The sequence below is a fragment of the Vombatus ursinus genome, unplaced genomic scaffold, assembly GCF_900497805.2.
Source record: "Vombatus ursinus unplaced genomic scaffold, bare-nosed wombat genome assembly UNPS02014812.1, whole genome shotgun sequence".
Lineage (NCBI taxonomy): Eukaryota > Metazoa > Chordata > Mammalia > Diprotodontia > Vombatidae > Vombatus > Vombatus ursinus.
In genome coordinates this window covers 85,966,391-85,976,288 of record NW_020954590.1, presented here as the reverse complement: position 1 = coordinate 85,976,288, position 9,898 = coordinate 85,966,391, and positions in this window count along the sequence as shown.

Sequence of the window (9,898 nt, the reverse complement as noted above, 5' to 3'; positions counted from 1 at the left end):
CTTTTACATGTAAATTCAACTGAATAGGAAAGAATAGCGAAGAATGTTTCCCTGTACAGTAGAAACAAATTAGATTGTTCAGCTGCACATTTGGCCATCAGCCAAAGGAGTCGTGTGCCATGCTTGTTTGCCTACCAGTGCTGCTTAGATTGGCAAATGCCCATGCAGTTTGAAGAGGGCAGGCGGATGACTGGATGTCTGCCAGGAAGTGTGTGGGACTGATGCCACTGCTGGACTCCATAGCCTGGTAGGAATGAGGAATACAAAGGCATTCAATAATCTGAATGTCCCTTTGCTTCAAGAGAGCGGTGCCAGGCAGCATTTAATGAGAGATTGCTTTGTTACAAAGTCCTCAACATCAAGTGGGCTGGTGAGCTCATTAACCTGACTGCAGCAAATAAAAAAGGCACACTCAGAAGACTCCCATGATAGCATACTCAATGGTCTAAGAGCTCTTTTGCTTCCTTTATGGTGATCCATTAGCAAGCAGCAGTGTAAACACCATAAAGCAAGCCAGGTTTCCGATTGTTCAACTAAAGTCTGTTTTCCCTTGGGGATTATACCACCAGTTGATGTGGGATTTTTTCCTCTTAAAGTTTCTATCTATTACATAACGACCTTCTTTGCAATGAAGGATTTGGGGGGTTATTCTTAAGAGCATAGCTACTATTAAGGAAACGTGGAGAGTTTAGGTGTTGGAAAGAAAGGAGGTAATGATGTAGGACATACAGAGAAACAAACTACAAAGTAGAGAGATCCCAAGGGGAAATCTAGCAGCATACTTCTGAAGCCTTTCAGCCCCAAATGGTGAACATGTTACATTACTTTTCTATGTTACGTTTATTTTCGCTTTTACAAGGCTTTACATTTATACAGGAGGTAGGGCAACCCCTGCAGTTATGAGATGGTTAGTTCACTGTGCATCTGTCTCCAAGTACCGTGCTTACTCTCCAGGGACTGTATTACACTACAGACCTTCCCTAGAAAGGATTCATTTCTTCTTTCTTTGAAACAAATTTGATGGCTGAGCAAAAATGCAACTTAAGATGTCAACAAAGTCCTACAGAATTTTTTATAAATTTTTTAAACTGTCAGCCTAGAAAGACAAAGGGATGGGGGTGAGGGCACTTCAACATAAGGAGGGCTTCTGGAAACCTAATGACCATCTGTTGCTTTGTTATGTGTTCCAATAGGAACTTCTGGATGCTTGACTTAGTGCAGTGAGTGACTGTAGGGGCTGGTAAGGGCAATGGGATGTATAAAGCCTTTTACTTTAAGGTCATCAGTTTAAATCTGGTCCTAGTGAGTGCTGACTGCAAGTCATTGTCATTCAAGTGATCCTTGGTAGTCACGATGAAATGAGCTCATGGTCTTAGTCCAGTTTTTAGAGCACAAGTGTCTTTAGTCAATCAAAACGACAACCCCCTCCAAAAGCTTTAGCATAAAGATTCATTTTATTTTTAATGCTTGGGTTAGACTTTTCAGAAAATCGATCATGTGCAAAAGTCATAACAGTGTGGAAAAAAACAACTCTGTTTTGTACTTTGTTCAACTCTTGATAAAAGATATTTTGCTTCTAAATATTTCTGAAATATAAAAGAGTGGATAGAGCCCTGGACTGAGAGTCAAAAGATATGGAGGACTTTTCTTTAATGATAATTAAGACATGAGGAGAAAAAAACGTTCTATGGGTTTATTTTGCCTCGTTGGTATATTACGTGCATAAGATAGTGCTGTGTACTCTTTACTAACACAGAAGACAGTTTAAACTGATACTTCCTGGATGACTTTGTCAAACTCATTTAACCTTTCTGTGCCTCAGTTTCCTCATTCATAAAATAAAGAGGTTGGCTCACTTCTAGATCTATGACCCCATGATCCTATTATTATAAATGCCTTATTATATTTTCTTCTTTTTTATTTTTATTTTTTTGTATGGACCTGCAACTTCAATGATATTGGAAGCCCGTCATTGGGGAAATGCTTTCTACCAAATCAGGTTTGTAACCACTGCCAAATTCATATTCTCAGTTGTCTGGGGAGGGGAGGGGTACCAAGTGGTAAAATTATTGACCAGTGTCATCTAGCCACATGTGTTGGAGGGAAGATATGAGCTCAGGTTTTCCTGACTCTGAGGCCTACACTCCATCCACTATACCCTATTGCCTCTTTATTTTTTTCTAAATTTAGGATAACAGGCTCCAGTTTTGTAATTGGAAAAGACCTTAGAGGTCTTTTTTAACCTCTTTTCCTCATTTTACAAATGAGGAACTTGGGGCCCAGAGAGGTTAAGTGATTTGCCCAACATCATCTAAATAAGTTGGTAACATTGTACTTTCATGACACAGTACTCCAGTGAATCTGTAACTTCAGTCAATCAGCAACTTTTTATTAAGGGTTTACTATGTGCTAGGCACTGTTCTAGACCTTGGGGATATAAGTACAAACAATCAAACATCCCTCACTTGCAATAAGCTTACATTTTAATGAGGGATAAAAGCACAATATCCAACATAAATATAAAGTGAATAATACAAACATATACAAAGTAATTACATGGAAGATAGTTTGAAGGGCAGTCAAAAGCAGTTGGGGGGATCAAGACTGGAAAGACAGATATGACCCAGTTTTGCAGGATTTTAAAAGGTAAACTGAAGTATTCATAGATTATCCAAGAGGCAATAGGAAATCACTAGAGTTTATTGAGAGGAGAGAGTCACATGATCATATCCATGCTTAAGGAAATTTACTTTGACAACAGTGTGTAGAATGAACCAGAGTGGTAAGGGACTTAAGGGAGGGAGACCAGTTAGGCTATGAGAGTACCCTCCAATGAAGTAGGCCACAAGCCATCTATGCCATCTCATCCTGTGTGACTTATGTTCACATTCTCCCTCAAATTCACTACAAGAGAGACACTCAACGTGCTAGGGGCTTTCCAAATTCAAATGTAGACATAATAACATGCTCATCCGGGAATTTTCTGGCTGATATCATGTCACTATGTAGCTAGTTTAGGCACTAAATTCCTATTATACCCACAAGTCATTTGTTTTGATGTCACTAGAATTGTGAATTAAGGTTCTTACCAGGCCAAAAAAAAATGTTCTACCTGAGTAGAGGTATAATGAGGACACAAGCACAGACCATACTGCTCTCAAAGATCAATAGAAGGGTTCTTGAGGTCACAGAGTATAGCATGTTGGATGACAGGGGCAGAGAGCGAGTATGATGATAAAAATGACTAGGGGAAGGTTAGGAAGGGAGCAGACCTGAACAGGATGGAATGGGATGATTCAAGTTTTATTTTTCCTGTGCCCCAGAGCCATGTCCCCTTTCAGATTCCTCTTCAGAGCAGAAACATGCCAAGAAGAAGTGGTACACTGATGAGTTGGAAGGGAGGAAAACCAGATTTCCTGGCAACTACCTTCAGAAACCTTGACACTGTTGTAATACAAAAAGAAAAAAAAAACTTTCTTGACACTGTCCTATAAGAAATTTATTTCAGGTCCTGACTGCCTTGTATTATTTTATATTTCTACAATGATCTTAAAATTATTCAATCATTAAAAAAATCTAAGCATAGTATTTGATACAGTCATTGCTGCATTAAAGGTCATTTATGGTATATATGAAATTGCACTGTGTGAAATGACATATCAAGCATTGATGCACTAAAGAGAAAACAGTCTAATTTGGGGTTTAGCAACTGACATAGGTCATTTAATCAAGGTTTGAACTATTATAGTTATTTATTTAGTTTTCTTAAAATCTCAGGAAATAAAACTGAACTAAGGTACTTACATATGTTGATAATCCCCTTTCCTAAGGAATTCTAAGGCTTAACAAATAATTTTCATATAGAAACCCTATGAATTAGGTTACACAAACATTATAGAACACATTTTTAAATGAAGAAATTAAGAATCAGGGATGAAAAAGATTTGGCCAAAGTCACATTTAAGTGCTAGGGACAGAATTCAGACCTGGGTCTCTTGAATCCAAACCCTGAATTTTTCTACGTAATAAACCTTTGTTCTAGGGCTAGAAAGGTACTCATTAACAAACCACAATGCACAATCACACATAAACCATGCCAGGTAGTTCAGAATTAATCAATATTAATTCATTCATTTATCTACTCAAAAATATTTTAAGTGTGTATTACACAGGCAAAATATTGTGTAAGGAGCTCAGTAAGCTACAAAGATAAATCAGGAGTAGTCTCTGCTCTATAGGGGTTTACCATCTACCAGGTCTTAGAGATCACTAGAAAAAAAGTTATTAGAGTATCCTATAGCTAACTGTCCTTATAATGTAACAGCTCTACTTTAAAAATATTTAACCAGAGTTCTTAACTATTTATTTGTTTTATTATGCACCTAAGTCTAAGAGATCAGTGAACAAAAAACTTGTAGCTTAGGGAGTTTTTTTTTTTTGTTTGTTAGTTTTTTTGGTTGTTGCTGTTCATTCTGCCCCCATGCACTTTAAGTTCAGCACTCTTTTAAATGCATTCAGCAGAAGGAGTTCCTTCAAATTAAAAAAAAAAATCTGTGATTCTGCATCCAAGATCTTAGATAATGATTTTAATTCAGTATTCTAGTACCCCCTTAGATTCTAGTTCTCCTCCCTTTAAGTCCCTTCATTAGGATTAATACATTTGTTTTACTTGTAGCTATTCCATTTCCAGTTTTAGTTGATCCACTCTTCCTAATCCTATTTGTTTCCCTGTTGAGTTTTTTTTTTAACCAAAACTGCTGGTATTTATCTTATCAAATTTGCTTTGTCCTTTCCAGATAAAAAGGTTCATCTGATGGCCACACTCTCATCCCTTCTTCCATGATTGTATTATAAGAAATATCAAACTCTATCCCCTTCTTTCCCTTTTTTACAGTATATTCTTTTTATCCACCCTTCTCTTTCCCAACTTAAGACAAAAAACTGAGAACATGCAACCATAGATCTTCTCTTTTTACTTATTTAACTTCCTAATACTCTTAAAGAAGTTGAAATTCTGAAGGGTCCCTTGTTTCTTCCCCCTTTATAAAGATGTTAGTGTTAGTAACAGCCACGTTGTGCGATGACTAACTTTGATAGATAGCTCTTCTCAGCAATGCAAGGATCTAAGACATTTCCAAAAGTCTCATGATGGAAAATGCTATCCACATCCAGAGACAGAACTAGGGAGTTTGAATGCAGATTGAAGCACACTATTTACTTTTTTAAATTCTGTTTTGTTTTGTTTCTTATTTCTTGTGGTTCCTCTTATGGGTTCTAATTCTTCTTTATAACATGACTAATGTGAAAATATGTTTAACAGGAATGTACATGTAGAGCTTATATCAGATTTCACACCATCTTGGGGAGGAAAGTAGGGAGGGAGGGAGAGAAAATTTAAAACTCAAAAGCTTTTGGAAGTAATTGTTGAAAACTAAACATAAATAAATTAATTAAAAAAGAATGTTATTATTATATCATCATTAGCTCCTTCCATTTGCTCAAATAATATCTTTCCAGGTTCCTCTGGACTCTTGTGTTTTTATCTCAAGGTTCCTACCCAGCTCTGGGCAGCTAGGTGCCCTAGTGGATAGATTACTGGGTCTAGATTAAAAAAAGACCTGAGTTCAAATCTAGCCTCAGACATTTACTAGCTGTGTGACTCTGAGTAAGTTACTTAACTTTGTTTTCCTCAGTTTCCTCATCTGTAAAATAAGCTGCTGAAGGAAATTACAAACCACTCCAGTATCTTTGCCAATAAAAACCCAAATGGGGTCATGAAGAGTTGGAAATGATTGAAGAAGAAGAACAACAACAAACATAGCTCTGGTGTTTTCATCATCATAGAAATCCTCTAAGCATTAAAAATACACTTTTTTATTTTTAGGAGAATAATCAGTTTTGTAGGGTAAGTTATTCTTAATTGTAAAGCTATATCTTTTGCTTTATGAATGTTTTTTCCAAGATCTCCTCTCATTTAATGTGGAAGCTACTAGATCTTGCATAATCCTAAATGTAATACCTTGGTATTTGAACTGTTTCTTTCAGACTGTTCACATTTGAACTTTAGATTTTGTCTGTCATTCCCAGGACTAAATCTTTTGGGGTTCCTTGCAAGAGTTGATCAGTGGATTTTGTCTTCCTTTTCCCCTCTAATTCTAATAGATCTAGGAAATTTTCATGTATGATTTCTTGAAACATAGTATTCAGGCCTTTTATTAAAATCATGGTTTCCAGGAAGTCTAATAAATTTTAACCCATCTTTCCTTTACCTGTTTCCAAGATGATTTTTATTTTATATTGCTTATCTTACATTTTATATTTTTTCAGTCTTTTTATTCTGCTCTAATATTTCTTGGTGTCTTGTGGAGTCATTGATTTCTGTTTGATCTCTATTCTAGTTTACAGGGAACTTGTTACTTGGGTAAAGTTTAAAACTTTTTCTTTTAAGATATTTACTCACTTTCACATTCTTTCCTCTATACTTTTATATAATGATTTTAAATCTCATGCTTTATCTCTTCTAGGTATTCATGTAGTCCTTATATAAGATCCAGTTTTTCTTTTAAGTTGTAGCTTGGAGTCATTATGGAATTACACTTTCCTTCTTTTGGGAGACCTTTAAATCTAAAATATATTTTATGCTGGTTGGTGTTTTCTTTGATTTATTCATCTCACAGGCTTTAGTTGCTCAACTAAGGCTTTGTTCCTGGGCCAGACATTCCTTCCTACTGTTTAGTTTTTTTTTTTTTTTTTTTTTTGGTGGTAAGGTTATTACTGCTTGGTCTTACCCTGCCTGCACCATCATCATTGCTTACATTTATATAGTGTCTATTATGTTCCAGGCACTGTCATAAACATTTTACAGATATTGTCTCATTTGATCCTCACAACCCTGAGAGGTGGGTGCTATTATTATCTTAATTTTATTCAAAAGGAAACTGAGGCAAGAAAAGGTCAGATGACTTTCCCAGGGTCACAAAGCTATTAAATGTTGCTGCAGTTGAACTCAGGTCTTCATGACTTCAGGCCCAGCACTCTATCCACCATACCACCTAGCTGCATGCTCTGAGTTTCTGAGATAACTTTCATATCCTGAGGTTAGCTCCACTCCATCTTATTCCCCAACCTTTGAGATTCAGAGTCTTGGATTTTTGGAGCCCTCAGTGACAACTCATAAGAGGAGGCCTCTCAGAATTACTAGGCCTTTTATGTTCTGGTTTAAGACTGTGCTGGACCTCTAGGCTTGTTTGCCTGAAATGGGGCCAATAATCCTCTTTTTTCTTTCTATTGTCCATGGAATTTTGACATTTTTGTGTTGTTATTAGGTGGAAGAAGTCACTATAATTTCACAATACATTTCTTGATCATTATTTAGCCTGGTGCAAAATTCAGGTATTTTCTGGAGTCTATAGGTGTGTGATAGCTAGGTGGTCGACCTCCCATTCAGGCAGCCATCTTGAGTTCATATCTAGTCTTCTTTCCATGATTCCACTTTATTTCCCCAGTAAATGTGGAATAATGGTAGTGTGTGGATTAAAACAAACATCAAATGATGGTAAAATTAGAAGGAACAGCAGAGATCAATTTATCTGACATGCACTTGCATAGGAATCCATTCTAAAATCCTCTCACAAGTGGTCAGTCCATCCTGTGATTTAAGACCTCTAGTGAGAGTACACTACTGATAGAGGCATCTTATGTTACTTTTAAACTAATTCAATTAGACATTAAAAAAAAAACACTTTCAAGAGCTTCATAAGTTTTCAAGGCACTGTGATCACTAGCAGGGCAATAAAAACCAAAATGAAACAACTTCTCACCTCCCTGTGCCCAGGAACTTATATATGAATGAGTTGATACAACATGTGCACAGGTATAAGTTATACAAGGTAATTTTAAGAGAGAGAGGCCATAACTTGATAGCTCTAATTGTTAGGAAGCTTTTTTTTTCTTTAAATAGAGCCTAAAACTCCCTTTCTTCATCTTCTACCTGTTGCACTTAGTTCTACCCTTTGGAGCCAAACTGGAGAAATCTAATTTCTTTTCTGGGTGAAAAACCTTCAAATGTTTGAAAATAGATACAATGTTTCCCTCCATGTAGTCTTTTCCTTTTCAAGTTAAAAATCCCCAGTTCCTTTTATGATCCTGATATAACATATTCTCATTTACAGTGATAGTCTGCTCTAGTTAAAAGCATGCTGAATGTAGAATTGAATGACCTGGCTAAAATTCTTGCCTTAGATATTCTTCTAGCTTTGTGATCCTTGGCAAATTTCTTCACCTCACAGAGCCTCACTTTCCTCTTTTGTGAAATGTGGTTCACAGTACTTGAACTTTCTGTTTTACTACAATTTTTTAAAATTAGAATTGATTGCCTAGCCTCTTGCAACCTCTATTTGTGCATTTGATTCTTTGGACCCATATATAATATTTTACAGTGCTCTTTTTAAAATTGCATATTATTAAATCTGACCCAATGTTCTAGTCTTTGGAGATTAGGGCTCTTGGTTATGTGTCATCTGCAAATCTGGTAAACCTTTCATGATTTACTTTTCTCCTAATTACTCATAAAATGCTGAACAGTAAAGATTTTGGGGGAATTCCACCACAGAATCCCTCCCCCCCCATGTTGAAATGGATCTATTAATAACTACTTTCATTCCAGTCATTTGACTACTCCTAAATCAATATAATGGTATTATCATTTAATGAATGAGTGAAAAAAGCACTTACTATATGACAAGTGCTAGGTTACAGCAGTGAGGCAGGGTCTAGGGGTCCTTAAAGTAGGTCAGATGATAGTGCCTGGTGGGCCTCCATCTCACTGGGAGAAATTGACTTGTTGACTCTCATTTTATCCAAGCCTTATTAGATTTTCCCATTGCTAGCCATTCCAGGGTAGTCCAGTGATTAGAGGGAAGGGAAGAAAAGAAGGATGACCCTAGTGGATGTAGTTCTTCTTGACATATAACTATTCAGGATGGGTGTCAAGGGAAAAGGCAACTTGTACACAAAAATAACATAAAAACTTAGTGGAATGCTTTGCTGATAATCATATTATACTAGTATCATGGCAGTTCTTTGATTTGCCATTCTAGTAACTCTGTCAAAAAACAAAACAAAAAAAAAGAAAAGAAAAGAAAAAAGTAGGATAGTTCAGCATAACTTGTTCTTGATGAACTGATTGCGCTTAGCTTCATTCTTTTCCTTTCTGAATGATCAAAAATCACGCCCTTAATAATGCATTCTAGAATGCATTTCACTTTACAGATTCCATATTACTTTTTTAAAAATTAGAACATTTATTCTTCTGTAACCTTGGAATACCTCTTCCATTCTCTAAGATCATTGAAAGATCACTGACAGTGACTCATTAATCATATCTGTAATTGTTTCAGGACTCTGGGTTATATAGTTCTGCTGGGCCAGATGATCTGAACTCATTAAGGACATCTTTGTACTCTTACATTTCCTTTTATTTCCTTATATATCCTGGATTTCAATTCCTCATTAACATTTTGTTATTGTCATAGTCTTTCTAATGTCATGTTTTGTAGAGAAAATTGAGGCATAACTAGGGTTGAGTAGATCTGCCTTCTCTTGGCTGTTTGTTATAATTGTCCTATCCACTCACAGCTGTAGATGTGTCCCTTTTCTGATCTTCCTCTTATCCCAAATATAACTTGATGCAACCCCTCCTAATCAGCCTTACCTTATTATTAGTTTAAACATTTCTGGTGTTCTTATAGGATCATGCCACTCTTTTTATGTTCATAACATTATCTTCTATTGATATCTATCTAGCTATCTAGCTATCAGATATGCCTGTCTTTCTGTCTGTCTATCTATCCATCTATCTATCTATCTATCTATCTATCTATCTATCTATCTATCTATC